The sequence below is a fragment of the Alligator mississippiensis genome, chromosome 1, assembly GCF_030867095.1.
Source record: "Alligator mississippiensis isolate rAllMis1 chromosome 1, rAllMis1, whole genome shotgun sequence".
In the NCBI taxonomy this organism is placed as follows: Eukaryota; Metazoa; Chordata; order Crocodylia; family Alligatoridae; genus Alligator; species Alligator mississippiensis.
In genome coordinates, this window is record NC_081824.1 from 58272153 (window position 1) to 58291752 (window position 19600).

At 42.2% G+C, this 19600-nt stretch overlaps 1 long non-coding RNA gene across 1 annotated transcript in view; it reads left to right on the plus strand.

Moving 5' to 3' along the window:
* Nucleotides 1–19087, plus strand: part of LOC132249964 (uncharacterized) — a 39668-nt gene extending 20581 nt beyond the window's left edge. Inside the window, exons 2-3 of the long non-coding RNA XR_009461512.1 lie at nucleotides 6994–7089; nucleotides 18178–19087. This is a non-coding gene — a long non-coding RNA (uncharacterized LOC132249964). The remainder of the gene's footprint in view (nucleotides 1–6993; nucleotides 7090–18177) is intronic.
* Nucleotides 19088–19600: the final 513 nt, after the last annotated feature.

Below are 19600 nucleotides of genomic sequence, written 5' to 3' on the forward strand. Positions count from 1 at the left end.
TAAATGGCAAGAAGGCTTTTTCCTCTCTCATTGCCAGTTTGATTGAATATGTAGTTGTCTATATGCATCTGGGAATAAAATGCCCTGTAGACAACCCAAAAGTAGTCATTTAGACAACCAGGAAGGAAATAGGTTCCAGAAAGCCACAAAATTGAGCTAGGAATAATCTGCATTTTTCACAATCTCTTACAACCAAAACAACCTGACAGAGATCAGCTTTGTTCAGCATCTGAGTTTTAAGTGAACAGCACTACATACTTGAGCCTTAGCATAACATAGGAGCTAGTTCCAATTTGATCTAAAATCAATTGTCAAAAATATGGTTCCTCACAATGCCAAGGACTGAAATGTGTCTTTTTTTCCTCACCCCCCCTCCCAGATTTAATCACCTATGATGCCTGTAGAAGCATGGGGATGCTGTTCCAACATGCTGTAATTATGGAGCAAACTCAATCCTCCCTAATCCAACCTGGACTAGATTAATTGAGTGTGCTAAAGCATGGTAGAGGTGCTTTGACAAAAACTCATCAAAAGAGGTTTAGTTAAAGTGCCCCTAGTGCCATTTTGAAGTGCAGAATGATAAATGCATGAGACCTTGTGGGTGCTTTAATACAGTTCAGCTCTGAGTGCTGCTCTAATTAAAGCACTTCCCCCTGCCTCTAGCACATGTGTAAAGATGCCCCTAGGTACTCAGTATTGTGACTGAAGCATCACTCACTCAGATACTCAGGATTTAGGCAGCTGTGGGGGTGTCTAGAAACCAAACTTTACACATCTAAATAATTTTAGGCATTAAAACTTAGGTGCCTACAGATGCTTATGATCTCCAGTATGAGCTGATAGCTGAGTGAATGGTCCCAAGATTAATATTCTGTATTTTGGCAAGTATGGGTACAGTTCAGTAGGATAAGACTAATTTTAATTGTGCTTGTAGCCTGAAGCCACTTCACAATTTTCTTTGAGTTCTGAAAGAGTGGGGAAGGGAAATAACCCACAAGGAAAAAATTATCTCAGGGCCATCACACTTCTTAGAACAAAGCTATTTCAAAGTATTTAGTCATGATGTCTGGGTTGGATTAGGAAGGACTATAGAAGGGAGAAGTGGAATAAAAATAAGAAGATAAGATTATAAATATTTTCTTAACATGGTAAATTGTTACCACTAATATTTTCACAAAATCTTATTGAAATACTGCTCTATTGAGCCATCATATTTGAACCTACACTCAGCATGCCAAGCCTGAAAGGCAACTCTTCTTTCAAGTTGCTGTCAGGATGTACAAGAGGGAAACTGAAGGTACCCTTGGAATTCTTATAATAAGATATTTCAAAGCAAATGGATTGTTTGTTATTGCTTGTTGATATTTCTTAGCTTTTTAGGATTTTACCAATGAAACCACATTGTAATACAAATTCTGGTCTATTATTCTATAGATGTGCAGTTTAGCAGAAGAGAGAATGAGTAAGGAGCTTCCCTACCCTTTACAACCTAGCCTATCATCACTTCTGGGTATTGCAACCCCTGCACCTAAGAAAACATGGTTCTAATTTAAACTATTTCAAGCTCCTAGAGATACTGGACATTTTCATTTACTGGCTGTCTTCATCAACTTGTGGTGCTTTGTTTTAAGCCTAACTGATATACAGTATCTCAATGCATTATTATATCATATAGGATAACGTTTCCTGACTACTCAGTGACTGACTTTTGTGATGTGATATTTAATATTGTTTTAATATTCAATAATACAATTGAATAATATAGACCTGATCCTAGACCACTGAAATCAATGGTACTTTTCCCACAATAATAGCAGTCTCTGACCTTAATTTTGATAGTATTTATACATTGATTTGTTTTAAATATGCTGCCAGTTTAAGTATTTGAGTTTGTTACATGCCTGTTTGTTCTCCATCCCCCACCTTTTTCTTCAGAAAAAAGCTTTTAGCTCTGCTTAAGAAAGAGCAAGAGGCAGAATTAATATTTTTTTAAAGATAAAGTTCTTCATTTAATGGATGTAGTACAGAGAAAAGATAAATGGTGATAATTTTTCCTTGCAATACATACCTTATTTTTCATTCAAGTATTTCTCTTATTATTTTCTTACTGTATAAGTTGATGAATGCATGGACTTTATAGTCTACTTGAACCCTCCCCCCCCTCCCCCCCATAATAACCTATGTGGATACGTAATCTTTATGTTGGCTGTAGTAAGTCTTGCATTGATAAGAAAAAAGGCAAAAAAAACCCACAAACATTGTTTTCCTTTGTGTAATGCCCATTTACTGTGCTAGGAAAAACTCCATCAAACACAAATAGACAAGGAAGAAAATGGTTTGACTTACAGAGCTGACTCAGGTACTGATCCTGCACTAACCAGTAACATTTACCTTTGTTTGCACAATGCCTGATTACTCAGATTTTGAGCAAAGAAATGAGTAAGTGATGTGGAAATGGAACTCACATTTGCAATCTACACAGAGGCTGTGAGGCTGAAACACAGTTTTGCAGGAGCATGAGTTTGTTGACTTTGTTTAACCAAGAATCCTAATGCTCCTTCCCTGGCTGCCTCTAATCACTGATAAGCAGATGTATTCATAGCTACTTAAAGTATTTCTATGTTTTACAAGATAACCAGAGGCCTTATTTGGAGCCATTTTACCCAGGTGAAGCTTGCACAGTCCTATGAAGGGCCTTAAGCTATGCAAAGGAGCTGAAGATATGCCATCCTGATTGTCAGGAGTGATTAGAATGGCTTGTAATTCCCAGATACTACCCATAGTCCTCAAATGGCTAAAATGTACATTGTTTCCCTAAACATCAGCAAGATGTAAAAAATTATAGTTGTTTACACAAGTTTGGCTTTGTAGATTTATGTTACCTACATGGTACATAATTGGTATATGTAAACACAATCTAAAACATGCAGTTAATCATACAGTTTACATTAACTGGGGATAAAGGAGGTTAAGATGCAATGTGATGCAATGGAGGAAAGAGAAACCAGATGTGGTGCCTGGTAGCCACATCAGTGAAAAGTTTAAGGTATTAAAACAGTCTCAGACAGATTAAACCATTGGCAGAGGGTGTCTCTACACATGTGCTTTAATGCTCATTAGCCTATTTTAATAAGCATTAAAGCATCCCTAAAAAAAAGTGCTACTTAGTTAATGTACATTAAGACAAGACTAATGCTCATTTTCCTGGTACCTCACAATGGAGGGCACTTTTACACTTGCTCTAGGGATTCGGGGTAGAGGGGCACTGCTTTAATTAGAGCAGCTTTGAGAGCTCTAATTAAAGGGTTGCTACGTCTCCTCTTTCCACATCTCTGTGCCTAAAAATGATGGTGTGGGTACTTGAACTAACGCTCATTCAAGTGCCCTTGCTGACATTTTTAAGCACAGGGATGCTGATACACAAGATGCAGAAGGCTGCTGAAGTATGGCAATTGCCAGCAGACTCGATTAATTGAGTCTGTTCTGACATGCTGGAATTCCAGTGCAACAGAGCAGCCTTGACACTCATGTATTGGTGCCCAGAGGTACAACATTTAATGCACATTAACTAAATACCTTAATGCATATGTAGATGCATCCAGGGATAGTTAGCTCTCTTAGTCTGAAGTCAGACAAAAGGTTGGACAGATGTGTCTTTTAGACTAACGAAAAGAAATGAAAAAGCTTTTGTGAATAAGAGCTCACTTCACAGCATCTGGTGAAGCAAGCTCTGCTCATGAAAGCTTATACATTTCTTAGTCAGTCCATACAGTAGATGTCTACCCTGCCTAATGCCAGATTAATACATCGATACCCATACCATATATATATATATATATCAATGCATATATATAAGTTTTGTTTGTGCTGCTGACAAAACATATACAACTAGGCTCCTTTTCTACTACACATTAAGAAATGAGTGCATTTTATTAATTCTTTGTGTGGAGAATCCTGTTTTCTGATGCTTCCTATTCCAATAGGGGGAAAAAATAAATAAATGAATAAATAAATAGTGGTTCCCTTGCCATATAAATTTTACTCTAGTTCAGTTCCATTGAGTCTGATCAAAATGCAACAACCAGAGTAAAAACCAGAGTAGTGCAGTTCAGCATTAGACCCAAAGCATTTGTTCATTGGGAAACACAAGGTGCGTCTACATGGGACATTTTACCATGCAGTAGACTAATCTATTGTTTAGTAAAGCATCACCATGTAACCATGTGCATAAACTACTGAGCAACAAGTTAATCTACTGCACAGTTATCTAATCCCTATAAATACAGTGCATGTGTAGATGAAACAGGGGCCCTAAATTGAAGCAGTGGGTTTTAAAAAACACCACTTCAATTTAGAGCTGATTAAACCCCCATGTTGTGCACACACCCTGCTGACTTACCTGCCTCTCTAGTGGGGAAGGGAGGGAGAGCTGTCAGTGGGCAGACTGCGCAGTGAGCAGCAGTGTCCTGGACTGCGGGGAGGGGCTGGTGTTTCCCTCTGTGGCAGCAGCAGTTCCCCCAGGTAGCAACCGCCTGCAGGCAGCTCAGGTGGGCCTGGGAGGCACCGTAGCCATGGAGGGGAAGCACCAGGCCCCTGCATAGCTCAGGTAGGCATGTGGGGTGGGGAGAGATTAGGCTCATTGCTTTTCTTGGGCGGAGCCTGCTTTCCCAGGCTGCTGCCAGACTGCCTGCAGGTCTTTCTGCAGAGCTGTGGAGCTGCACGGAGCCCGGTGCTTCACTCTTTAAAAGAGTTTTAGTTTGCTGTGCCCCAAGTCATTTAAGGTGCATTACACCACTGAATTTCCTGCAGCAGCTGGTATTAATGTGCAATACACCGCCGAGACATGCAAATACCAACACCATTAAAGTGATGTAAAAGCATTTATCCCACTTTAAAGTGTCATGCACACACACCTCTTATTTCATCTATACACAGCCACAGGTTCTAAACTAACTGTGCAGTAGATACTGCACAGTAGGGCCCATGTAAATGCTGACCAGGAGCAAATTTGCTCCCGGTCAGTCATGTTAGCAGGAGGCCTGGTCCTGGCACTGTTCAGCTCCTGGCTCCACCCAAGGAGCTGGGAGCTGATCATCATGGAGATCAGATGATCTGTCCCCTCCCACCCCATCCTAGTGCTCTGGACTTCCAGATCCCCACAGGATAGGGGAGCTAAGAAGCGCTGGGACTGGGAGCTTTTCCTTCTATTCTCAGCCAAGGGATAGGTGGGAGATGTCCCACTGGTGGGGCAGCAGGCAGTGAGCACCCATCTAGGTGGAAATTCCCACTCCACCTGGAGCAGCTGAGAGCTGTCCCTCTGGTGGGGCAGCTAGCAGTCAGCCCCCAGCTGGGTGGGGAATCCTCTACTGCAGCCAAGGGTCCTGGGGGCCAATCAAGGCAGAAGGCTGGGAGAGAGATGTAGGGGAAAGGACTCTTTCCCAGTCCTGGGGCTCAGGGTTGAGAAACACCTACTGTCACACCCCCTGGAACCCAAATGTCCCTTGGAGGCCTGGGGCTGGCACACAGGGGAGCCTAAAGCTCCCCCTGGCTGCCATATGGCAGGAGAGCAAGGTAGACATTTCCCTGCCCTGAACTGCTCCTGAAATGCTCTCACATGTAGATGTGCTCTCACAGAAAGCTTACTGCGCAGTAGTTTACTGTACAGCAAACTTTTTTTGCATTAATTGCAGGTGTAGATGTGCCCATATTCATTTAGATAAATGAAATCTACAAACAGAGCATCTGTTACATGCTCTCAGAACACATATGTACTGCTGTAGTACCTACTTTGAAACAGTGCTAAATGGGGAAGAAACAGATTTTAAATGGCAAAACAAGCTTTTATCCTTACTTGGCTAGCTGTCACATATCACATTTTACTAATACTCACCCAGTGGGAGAGGTATCTAGATTTTACCTTTAATCTCCATCACAATAAGTTATGTTCCAGGCTGTGATAAATAACTATCCATCCTTTCCTCCCTCATCCAAGCTTGTTTACTATACTCATCATTAAAGTATCTGAGTGCCTATTGCCAGGCATGAGAGCCAAGTATTATACATTTACTTATTCTGTCTTTTTCTGTACCCACCTTTATTGCAGTAGCCATAATGGCGCTGTAGTTATGATTTGTTTTGCGGGATGGTGAAGACTATTAGATGGCACAAACTGAAAAACAAGACAAAACAATACAACCCCCTTCCCCCCCTTATTAGATCCTTCACTCATAAAAAACTGCTAAATAACTATTTATACTTAGACAGGTGACAGTGTCTAAGTGCTCCTTCATCCATTCACCTAGGTTCCTATATTGGCAGTCATCACAGCAGTGTCTAAGTGCCTCCATAACACCTGAACACTTTTGCAGTACTTTATAGCATTAATATTAGATGAGTTTGGTCCAGATTCTGATTCATACTGGATTCATGCTTTTGTAGCTCCATTTGTTTCAATGGAGTTATTCCTAATTTACTCCCGTCTTTTGGATAATGGTCCGCAGAAAGATGTTCATTATAAAGCAAGTCAAGAAGTGTTATTGTGCTTAAGTGAAATTGAATGCTTCATGGGGAGTGGATGATAATGAAGACATTTTAAAGGACAAAAGAGGGTTCTCTTTCTTTTGTCTGTCCAAACTGCTGTGATGACAAAACAAAATTATCTCTCATTCTGTAAAACTTTGCTATCACACGATCACATTTAACAAGAAGGGGTAGCAAAAAGAAAAAAAAATGAATTTATACTTTTTATAGATTTTTTTTTAACTTTTATATTTTCTAATAAACAGTCTTACAAATGGGAAGAACTGAAATTATATTATGAAAGGGTTAGTGTATAGAGAGTTAAATAATTCAGCCTATAGTGACCCCTCCAAATAAGTTTTATTGTATTAATAAGTTCAAATAACCATACAAGATAGTAAAACAGATCTCTGTCCTTTACAATTGATCACTGAAGGAAAAGTGATACTTAAAATCATTTTTTTATGTTAACAGAAGTGCAAAGTGCTGCAAAGAATGGAAGAAGAATAGCAATGAGCAACCACTGAGCCATCTCTTCTGTAGCCTTTATCTGGGGAAATGTAAAGACAAGTAAGTATATCTGCTCAATATCTTTCCAGTAATGAGAGTGTCATATGAGTTCTTGAACAGTATATGGCTTTAGCAGAAGGCTAATGAAATTGCCAGCAAATCGAGTACCAAGGGGCCAAGTCCTCTTTCACTGCTAAGATGTCTAACTGTAACCTACTCTGTTTTTAGGTATCTAAATGATGGAATACAATTTTGCTTTGCATATTAATTTACACAATCATTCAACCTACCTGAATTCCATTAAGATACTTCAGTTCCTTACCCATCATGGATTTTGCTATTAGTATCTAACCTTGTCCTATTGTGCATATTTGAAAAAGATCTACTAAGGCTACTGAGACGTTGAGCTTCATTTACATTGTTTTGCAATGCAGTTTCTCTGTAAAGGTACATACATTTTATGAAATTCCTTCAAATGTAGTTGATTAAAAGTCATTAGGGTTTTTAAGATTTCTTCAACTGTTGTTTGATAGTAATGCTGGGCCTTTCACCTGGTAGCCTCATGGTTACAGTACTTATACAGAAAATGAAAGACTCAGAATGGAATTCTATTTCTTTTTAGTCAACAAATTTTCATGTTCTGGTCATCTGCATGGCATTTCCATGTACACATGTAGACAGGGCATACTCAGATTGCTAGGCACTGTCTACATACCTGCCTGGGTTCTTGTGTGTGCCCCTTGTGGATGTGTGGCAGCATCTAAGGCCTGAAAATGTAGTTGATATAAACCTATCTCTCCCACCCCCTTACCCATAGAAAGTTTAAACCTTTATCGCTTTGATTTCTCAAAGCAGTACTCTAGCTACCATACCACCGGTCAGCCATTTTCCATCTTCACCGTCCAGTACACCTTCTGAAGCAGGGCCCTTGGGCAACTATGGCAAGGAGGTATTTGAGGCCAGGAAGAATTAAGTAATGCAGAGAGTGCACGTAGATTCTGACTTGTGAAGGTGAGAGGCCTGTGTTTTAACTTATAGCCCTGCTCACCATGCAGTAAAAACTACCCTGTGTCCCCAATTATGATATTAAATGCAAGGACACAGATTCAGCTTCAAACTGAGTTCTGGAGAAGGCTTTGAGTAATACCTGATCTGTGGCATTAAGGTTAGAGAACTACACTTGGAAGTTAGATAGATATGTATTCAGGTCCTCTTTGGGCAAAAAGGGTTTTAGATACTGGGCGTCCGGCTTCCCAAACAAGTGCCTAATCATATAGCTCTTGGGGCTAAGACATGGGATAGCTGTCCTTTTCAATCACTGCCACTTTATTGTCAGGACACGTGTTCAGGTACACACTCACATTTTAATCTGCATGAGCATGGTTACACATCCAGGAATATAATGTCTACCTATCTGTAAGTGCCAGTGTCATCCAGGTGACTAAACATGATACCGTCAGTTTCTAAACCCACCTACTCCTAAGGTGATTTCAACCCTGATTTTTCACACTAAAGGACACTATTCCAGCCACCAGGCCACAGGTAAGGCAAAGTTGAAATTATGCCACTGCCAGGCAAGAGAGAAAGAGTAATGGTGTCAGAAGGAGAATACAGAATATTGAGCCAGGCTGTGGCCAAGTGAGGTGGCTACTGCCTGAGGGAAGAAGTCCTTGCTCCTAATATTCTTTGTGCATTTTTCACAACATAGTTTTTAGGAGAAAAAGATACAAAAAACCCTGCTTATATACCAAAAGAATCAGAGATTAGACTTCATCATAGTGCTTTACTTGTTTGAAATTCCATGTGGCAATTCATGCCACTCTTGAAAGTCTTCTCCATTACAGCACTGCAACACAATGGAAATCCCTCTCAGACATCATTACCTAGAATTTTAACCCAAAGAACAGTGTATATGTTTTTGAGGAAAGGAACCTAAGACCTGATGGACTGATAGTAGCAACCTTGATTTCTGGCTCTCCCTTTAGAACTAACTAACTAATAACTAACTAACTAAAGCACACATGTATAAAATACTGGGTGCTAGGGCTGTGTAGAACAGGATCGTTCCACTTCAACTTCCATTTCTGCATTTTGACAGAACAGTGTTTCATTTTGAGTTTTGTTTTGTTTCAAAATCACTGTTCCATTTCATTTAATCAAATATGTTTCCCTGTTTTGATGCTGTTTCACTGCTTTGCCCATAGGGTATAATAGGGAATCATAAAATGCAGCAGGAAGGCAGATTAGGGGCTCACCTGCAGCCCTGGGGGGGGGGGGAGGGGCTGTGGGGGCTATGCCAGAGTCCTCCTGGGGGTGTGTGCCCCTGATCTGCTTGCAAGATGACAGACAGGAGCTGGGTGCTGCCACCTGGGACTGGCACCAGGAAGATCGGTGCTGCCGCTGGCCCCAATAGGAGGCAGAACTCTTGTCTTTTAAATTAGTAACCTGTCATTTTTACTAGAGCAAAGACTTCAGGGTAGAGGTTTTGGAAGACGGAATACAGCAGCTTTTTAATTTTCAGTGGCCTTAATTTTAATGATAATCCATGACTATATTGCCTCTTAGATCTTTAATTAAGGTAAAGTGTTGTGATTCAGTGAGAATATTCATGATATCAGGCTCTTCCTCTCCAAATGGATCCTCAATGGTGATCTCACTCTACACAATTCTGCATACTACCTGAATTCCATATTCTGAAGCATGAAATTCTCTGATGAATTTCAGAAACTAAAATGAACTCGCCACTTTATTTGCATTTCTGCAGTCAAAGCTAAAAATACTTATTAAGACAGGGGGAAAGCCTGACAACAAATCCAAACAAAAATGCAATAAATGGCAGATTGCTGTAATTAAAAACAGCCTTTCTTTTGGGATTTGTTTGTCCAAGAAAAAAAAAAACAAAACCCTCCATCTCTAGTTTCTATATACATAGCAAATGAAATTTACTACAGGAGCTCTGGTTCCCTTTGTATCAACACTGATACTTTCCTCAAAACGGTAAGCCCCAATCAAGACACATGCATGCTCCATTACTAGCAATCTTCACTAGCAATGTCTTGCAATCACCAGATGTACCTATCCAACATCTCAAAGCACTGCTTCTCTTGCTTCTCATTCTACAATGAACATCCTTTATATCAGAGCAGCATTATTTTACGTTTTCAGCAAAGTCAGTATCTAAGTATCTCAGCCAACATTACTTGTGCTTGAATAAGACTGAAGAATAAAGATGGCTGGCTAACTGCATTGGGATTTTGGGTTCATTGATATTGTTGCCCTGTGGGGTCAGGCCAACTCTCAGGATCTCAATATTGTGCTGTTAGACAGGAGGGTGTGACACAATTGCACATATACAAACACACAAATCAATTAGGTGCATACACACACACACTACCAGCTCAGGCACATATACATCCAAACTAGCCTAGGCACAAGCATACCTATGACCAATTCAAGCACATCAAGCACATACACTGTACACCCCAAAAGTTAGACACAGATCACTAATTCGTATATCATCCACACACACACACACACACATACACACACACACACATACAACCCACCTACACATACACACAGGTAAGTTCCTAACTTGGATGATACAGTGTGTTTGTGTGTGAGAACCAGCAACTCTACCATTGTACCCTACCATTACAGACACCTGAAACTGCACATCCCTGCATGGAGCACACATGCTCAGTACACCAGGGGCTGATCCTTGCCTTGGCATGCCTCCTGTCACTAGGGTCACACAAGGTCTGCCCTTATAAAAAGAGGCAGTGAAGACAGACCCAGTGGGATGCCCTCTCCATCTGGACCAGCAGCATGCCACACCACCTATCCACCCAGAGGTCCTGTCTGTGACCCCCCCCCCCCCCCCCCCGGACAACTACAGAACAAGGACCCCTTTCCAGCCTGGATAGGTAGCTATCACGCCTCACCCCCTCTTCAGCCAAGGACTTGGACTTTGTTTCTCTTCCCCACCTGGAGTCCAGCCCTTCCACTGAGACTCTTTCTCCTGCTGCCATTGTGTGTGTGTGTGTGTGTGTGTGTGTGTGTGTGTGTGTGTGTGTGTGTGTGTGTGTGTGTGAACCAATAACTTCATGGGACTGTGTAGTCTGTTGTCTGTGTAATAAAATTGTTATTTGGACCCCCTAAGTTGGGTTTTTCTTTACTATGGTTTGGCCCTGCTCCAATCTCTGCTCCCTGCCCCTCTAACTTCTGTCTTATTTCTCCCTCTCCTGCTTCTGGCTCACTGCCACTTCCAACACCTGTCCTGAGCTCCTCTCTGCCTTCAACCCCCCTGTTTCTTTGTCACTGTCTTGTCCCCACTGCCTTTTCCTTTTCCCCTGAGCAACTAGGTTCCTGCCTCCGTTTCTTTCCTGGCTGTCTCCTCCTTGCCACCACTTATCTGCCTCCCTCCCCCAATAGGGTGAGGCTGTTATTAAATGCAATAGTTTCCAGTCTACCTTAAGTAAACCCAAGCCTCAGTTCCTCAGCCAGATTCTCTGGTATACTTGGGGGAAGGTTCAGGTGAGAGAGAGAGAGTTAAAGTGTAGGGAATGAAAGTTGCCAGAACTAGGATCAGAACTGGTGGATTACAGAGAAGCCGGTCATTACAGGCCATTCAGTAGAGGCCTGCTACCATTGTATTTCAATCATTCCCAATCTCTCTTATTCATCCAGGAGCCAATTTATATGGGAGGGATCATACAGTTGCAACACAGGGGATACCCAGTCAGAGGATACAAGATGGAGACTTGACACATAAAATGGAAACTTGACATTACTTTGGTTCACTTACAAACACAGGCCTAAACCATACAAAATCCATATGAAACAATAACAATCAATATGAAAATGATAATAATACAATATACAACAGTAAGAATCAATACAAACCTAATAATAATACAATATAAAACAGTAGATATCCAAAACCAAAAACTTGCTACCAAAATAAAAATGTTAAAGCTTATCCTACATCTGAGCTTGCGTATGCTTGTCTATAGGGAATAGAGAGGAAGAGAAAGAAAAGCCAGAAATAATTGGGGAAGGGAAGGGAAGCATATCTATCATATATATATTCATTAAAAAAGAAAAAAAACTGGGGGTTTTGCTACATTATACCCTTGGTTTTCAGAGCAGTAATCTATACCAGGAAGTAAATCACGTTACTTGTGCTTGTTATATGTAAAATCCTGAATAATATACACATCATGGACTTGAAATATGAATTTACTAAACATGCTCTGCTTCTTAGCCTTGTAGTTCACCTTTCCAAAGTCTGGATCAAGAGAGGACAGAACTTGCTACCACTGCCTGCCAGTAGAGATATCTCCTGAATTCTACATTGTAGATAGCTGTGCTCTATAATGGAAGACTCAAGGTTTTATCCCTATTAATGAAGTATGACGTGGGATCTTTACAAGTGATACATTCTAATATAATAAAAGCCTCCGTCTGTCTCTCTGTCTCTCTGTGCCACTCCAAGCCAACTGTGCATGTGCCGCCAAAAGAGTGTGCACCGATTGGCTGCAAGGGCCCAGAGTATTACAGTCAGAGGGAGCAAGGGAGCCACAATGCTGCCCTCCCCCTCCTCCCCCCAGCAACAGCTGGCAGGGAGGGGGAAGCAGCAAGGAAGAGGGGAGGAATGGAGTGCAGCAAGAATGGGAAGGGAAGGTTTCTGGTGGCAGCGGCCTCACTGCACCCTGCATCTGCTACTGCTGTCGCCACTGCTGCCAGGCCCCAACAACAGCTGGCTGAAAGGGGAGGAAGGAGGGGGAGAGGAGGCAGGGAGGAGGGGCATGTCACATGCCACTGGGTGTTGCTGGCCACCACCATGTGCAAGCTCCCCTCCCACACAGTCCTGGGAGCTGGCAGCAGCACAGGGTGCAGAGGCGGGGTGCATTGGGCCACACTGGGAGAGGCAGGAGGTGGGGGGAAGGGCCATGGGGCTGGATGCAGGGAATGAGGGGGCCCATGGGACTGGACGCAGTAGGTAAGGGTCACATGGGGTGGGGGGTGCATGGGGCCAGAGTTGGGAGGTGGGAGGAACATGGGGGGCAGGGGGAGCATGGGGCCAGAGGCAGAGTGGTGGCACTGCGGGGCACTGGGTAACAGCACTCCATCCCACCTGCGCCCCTCCCCCCCATCATTCGTGATGGGCAATTTGCTAGTATATGTGTGTGTGTGTGTGTGTGTGGTGTGTGTGTATAAATCATGTATATTTATCACCTTAGGAGTGGTGGTACACTCTAGAAAGTAATAATGAGATAATTTTGAATTCCATTGTTGGTTAGAAAATGGTGTTTAGAGGTTTGCTTTGGGGAACTGGCTTATAGGTAATATACATAAGCATTAGAACAATAGTCTAGGGTGGCAGCAAAGCTTAATTGATTTCTAAAGGCCTGGTCTCTCAGTTCTTACAGCCTTTAAGGCAGACAGGGTGTCTAACAGAACAAGGCCAATGGATATACACATAGCCTGGGAAATTGTGGGCATGTGCCACACTGTTGCATAACATCAGATAAAGATGTTTTCAAAGGCTGTGCATGCTATGCCACGCATTGACTTACTGGGATTGTTAATATATAATAAGTATCTAATTCAAAGGTAAAGTAGTCATCAGTAAACAGTTTATGTAAATAAAACTTTTAGTTACCAATTACAATTATTTTGAAGATGTTTGCAGATGCATACACCTTATACAGGTATCTTCCTGTGTCTGCTTTACAGAAATGTTGTAGGAGAGTGATAATTCAATATAGAATCTCTGCAACATAATTTCTAACTACAGTATTTGAAGCAAGATGCTACTAAGCATGCCATAGCTTTCTAAAAGCCCAATAGTTATAGCATCTGTTATCTGTCCCAAGATTATTTTGGATCATTGTCTATGTACAAAAATCCTGTACTTTTGGAAAGCAAATAGTATGCTGGTAGTTTATAATGTCACCCAAAATAGAAAAGCACTACATATCTCTACAGTCACAAAAAAGAAGATCAATTTAAGCTTTCTACTGAAGATGCTTTTTTCCCAGGTGGTCAATTGCACTTGTCATCTGTTATTTTGGAAAATGCACAGAATTTAATAGATGAGGTATATCAAACTAACTACATTAGGAACATACCAGCTGTCAATATGGCTTCAGCCCAACAGCATCTTTTGGGAAAAGCAAATTCTGAAATGCAGACAGTATACTATTAGTCTGATAGAATGATTATAAGTTCCACCATCTGTTGCATATTTCACAATTAATTGTGATTTGTATCAAGAGATATTTTCTAAAAATGCACATTTTCCCTTTTATATGAGAAAAACAAGACATAACAGCAACACATTGTATCAAGTAATGATATACCAATGCTGGAACTAAATCAGATAAGTTTCACATGGCTTTACCAGGTAGATATCCAGAGTACTAATTACAGTAAATAGATCTAAAAATATTGGTGTCAGTGCAGAAAAACTGAAAAACAATTATTTATTCCAGCTTGAAAAGCTTTAGGACTGCTTTTCAAAGGTACTCCATTGTGCTTGGCTCGCTCATGTACTATTTATGTTTAACATTTCAAGGTCCAAAAGGAAATTGACATTACAGTTTAATTATATATATTTACTTTATCAAAAATAAAACATTTCCAAACACTTAATGATCACTATGTTTTATATAAATGGTTTATTTGTAAAATGAAATATTTAGTTGCAGTTTAATAGAAAACATTCCGACAATATATACTGTCAGATGACAGATGAAAACAAATACTTACATGTTTGACTTTTGATAGTTTCTAAATATTTAAAACTGAACCTTTGATAAAATCTTAAGCTCTTATGACTTATGATTTCTTTTTCTAATTGCCTTAGTCTTTTTTCCCTGTAACTTGATCCCCATCCATTGCCAACTGAGAGACCTGGTTCTAGTCCCAGCTACAATTCTAAAATGTTGGCATACTGCCTATGGCATTAGCCGGCTCTAAACATTGTTATGGGTCTGTTGTGTTTATTTAAAAATGAGCTGAGGCTCTGGTAGAAGAAATTCCATAGGGAGAATAGAACCATAGAGTCATAGAAAAGTAGGACTGGAAGGGAACTTCAGAGGTGACTTATACAAACCCCTGCCAGAGGGAGGATTATCCCTATTCAAAACATTCCGTACGCATCTATAGTCAAACCTATTTGTAGCAGCCTTTAAAAAATGGACCCACCTGAACAGAATGGGAAGGGCTGCCTGGCAGAGAGACGGAGTTTGTCCCAGAGGGGACACTGTAGGCTCTGAGGGCAAGTGAAGTTGTTTTGGAAGCAGCCCTGTTGGAAGTGGGAGGGGTGATGTAACCCCAGCAAAGTTTTGAAATAGAGCCATTAGCAACAGTCCAGGAAGGGCCCTGAGCTGGGATTGGCTGAGAGGCTTGGATAAAAAGGGGGGGCAGTTTTTTTCCCATGGGGGGGGCAGGGAACGAGAGAGAGAGGGGCTGAGGGACAGGCTGGAGACTGGATTCAGAGTCTCAGCACAGTGGTCCCTCGGAGAGCCCCTGAGAGAGGCCTGCAGGAGCAGCAGTGGAGAAGCTGCGGGGGCAGGATCAGGCAGGGACTGCTTGTGTGGAGAATCCAAGCCTGGAGAGACCTGACTGCAGTCGGTGTGGCTGGGTGAGCACAGCAGAGCCGGGGTGGGGACTGTCGGAGTCTGCTCTAGTTTCCCTGGTGGGTGAGGGCACCCAGGGGCAGGCAAAGCCCAGGGATGGGCTGCATTTGCCGGGGCTGTGAGGCTGTGTGGGGCAGGAGGGTTGCTACAGCCTGCAGCCCAGACACTGCTCCCAGCAGAACCAGGGAAGGGGGTCAAAGGCAGGGGAAGACTGTCTTGCAAGAACTGCAGAGGAGTTGCTGCTTGCTGCTCGGAGACCCCAGGAGCACGGAGACGGACACCAGCGCCAGGGAGTATCCACAGACCAGGTGCAGGGACACGGACAGTACCACTTCCTGAGATACCCCTCCAGGGGCAGTTCACATGGGATCCCCGGTACACCATGTGCAAGTGACAGACTGTGTAAATAAGTTCTTGAGAGTTTATTAGTTGGTATATCCATGTGCTTATTTAATGATTATTTGTTATGTTGTAAATAATTAAATCTTGTAAATAGTTTGAGAATTGTCTGCAAGGGTGCTTGATTGTAAGGGGAGGCTCTCCGCTCAGGGGCACTGCAGCAGCTTCCCAGGGGGGCTGGCCAGGGCTACTGGCTACCGGGTACCCCAGGATCCCATTATTCAGGTGAAGGCGCATGTAGTGTCGTGCCCAGGGTTACATATTAGTAAAACTACGTAGTCAGCCCTGATGCACCCACAAGCCATAACATTCTAACCAAGCACAGGCACAGAAGGGGAACAATGACAAACAATGTACTGCTGTTTTAAGGGTTGTTAAAATATGGTCAAGAGATGCAAAGAAGTGGAGCATGCCTTCCACAACAGAGGAAGGCAAAGCTGCTATAGTCTTTATTAGTCTGACAATGGGTAACATTTCTTCCTGCCCCCAAATATGATCTGACCCAGAGCAGTGGGGCAAGACCCTCTAGCCAGGAATTTCTTGTTTAACTTTCAAATGTTCCCAATGGGTAATTTCCTACCCCAGACACATATTTTGTGCTGTATCTTAGAGTTAATTTTTTTTTTTTTTTTTTGCTTTTTAGGACATTGTCACTGACACTGCAATGCACAATATCCCCAAAGGACTGCCAGCTTACATGAATGGTTTGCTCTCTGAAGATGAAAAACTGCCCAGGGTAACATGTTACCTCAGGGGTGAATGTGTTTTTTCCATGTGGGGTAACAACTTACCCCAAGTCCATGTTAATGCGTTGGGGTAATGTGTTTCTCCAATTCAATTTCTGTGCAAATGACAAGCCTAGACTTGTTTGGCCACTTTGGGTGGATGCATCTGAAAGGTCAGCATTCATTCATACCTCATTCATGTCCACTTCAGGTATCCATGGTAAATAATGGATGGTCACAGATTCATAGATTCATAGATTGTTAGGGTCTGGAAGGGACCTTACAGATCATTGGGTCCAGTTGCTCCACTCGAGGCAGGAAGACAACTGGGGTTAACTGACCCCAATGAGGTGACTGTCCAGTCTCCTCATGAAAATCTCCAAGGTCAATGACTGCACCACCTCTGGAGGGAGTTTTCTCCACAGTCTAGACACCCTGACTGTGACGTTTTTTTCCTGGTATTAAGTCTGAAGTGGTCTTCCAGGAGTTTATATCCATTGGTCCTGGTCTTCCCTGGGGTGCCTTAGTGAACAGTTGTTCATTGAGCTCCTGATGCACTCCTCTGATATAGCAGTAAGCCACTATCAAGTCCCCTCTCAAAGCTTGTCTTCCCTGGGGCTAAAGAGGCCCAGGTCCCTCAGCATTTCCTTGTATGTCTCGCCTTGCCAGTCCCTGATCATACGAGGGGCTCTTTTCTGGACCCTCAAGTTTTTCCAGGTCCTTATTGAAGTATGGTGCCCAGAACTGGATGTAGTACTCCAACTGCCCTCTCACCAGTGCTGAGTACAGTGGAAAGATCACTTCACTCCACTCTGATTTTGCAGAAGATGTAGTAATCCCTTTGCTAGCCATTTGTTTGCAGGCTGCAAGGTCATCAAAAGACCCTGCCCTCTGCCAAAAAAACCCCAAACCAAACCAAAACAAAACAAAACTTTGTCACACCCAAATCCACCTCTGCTCTCTTTTCTCATGGCAAACCTCCACCTCACTTGCCCCTTTCATAACATAGAAACTAGTTTGCCCTGCCTTTTTTGGAAGTGAAGACAAGGAACAAAGGGACAGCAGAGAAGAAATAGAACAACCACATACACTATGGAGTCCCCTTCCACAGTAAGGGCTTGACACCCCCATGCCATGTTTACCTGCTCTCAATAAGCCCCTGCATGTGTGGTTTCCAAACAGCATCCACCCACATTTGGCTTGCCTGCAAAGGGTGGATGATGGTCTCTGGCTTCTGTGCCTAGGAGGAGAGGGTGCTACTGGAGCTGCCATAGAGCAGGGTAGAATTGCTTCTGTGACAGAATAGGTGGACAGGCTTCTGTTTGATTGTTATTTATATGCATTCAGTAGAAATCAATCATTTTTTTTTTCTACAGCCCAGGATGAGAAGGCAGCACATATTCAGTGCTGAAGCCTGTCATGCACAGGTAACCAAGGATAACAACAACACATCCACTGATGAAATCTTATTCCAAGGCAGTGAGGATGCTGACTTTGTTTCAGACATGAGAGATTGTTCAGAGCAAGAAGACCATGTGTCTGCGGAAGATTCATCCAGCTCAGATGAGGAGGAGTTAGTGCCACAAGCAGAAGTGATGTCAACACTTCTAGTGGGAAAGAGAAGGGGACCAGCCCAGGGCTGCCATGGAAAACCAAGGAGAGTTACAGCAGGATGAGGAGCAGAACCGCTGCCATCAGCCCCAGAAAACATTGCAGATGATGACACCCTTAGGGAAAGGAATGACAGTGTGAGGGAAAAGTCCACAACTAAAACATCATTGGAGAACAGCCAAGGACATAGTCCATGAAAGTTCTGGGCCAACAAGGGAAAGTGATAAAGACACAGTGGTGGAAACATTCCACCTGTTTCTTTCACAAGATATCCTGACTGATATCATAAGAGAAACAAACAGAAAGGCAGAAAGAAGATTCAGGGAGTAGCATGATAACCATCCTGAAAATAGAAAGGAGTGGAAAAAGCTGGACAAAACAGAGCTAAAAGCCTGTGTGTCCAAGGACAGATGAACACAAAACCTGGAAATGATGTGAAGATTGTAAGCGATTTGCTTGTGTTCACCACTGCTGTTTTGTGAAGAATGCAATATTTAGTTGAAACAGTTAGTAAATGTTTTTGGAAGTAATTGTTAGTTTGAAAATAGTGTGAACTGCAGACTTAGCAAACTGTTCGTTCACATTATGAAACTCTAAAACAAGTTAAAATGTTGTTCATAGCTCTAGTTAAATAATATTTTGGGTTCAAATCATCATAAATACTCTTTCAAACAATCTGCATGTTTAATAAATAGTTTTTAGTACATTTATACTGTTGTTACTTGTTCCATTTTGTTCATACGGGTGGGGTAAAAAGTTACGCCATGAGACCAATAATGTTGAATTTCAGAGTAACAAGTTACCTCATGAGAACAACAATGATTATAGTTTCATGAGAATGGATGAGGGTTAAAACTCAGAATGTGCTTTGGCACACCCTAGTCAAAATGCTCATCTTTGGCTGCTACCAACACCCAGGGCATCTGGGGAAAGTGGAAAAAAAAGCAAAAAACAAAAAGAAAACAGGAGAGCAGGGGAGAAAATAGATTCTTCCTGGACCTATATGACAACAAGTGAAATCCAGAAGAATAGGAAATACCCATAGTAGAGCATACGCACAGCTACTCCTAGATCATCCTTGACAACTATTTGTCCAGCATTTTCTTAAACACCTCCACTGACAGAGATTCCACAACTTCCCTAGGCAGTCTTTTCCACTGCCTTACTATGGAAGTGCTACAGATATGG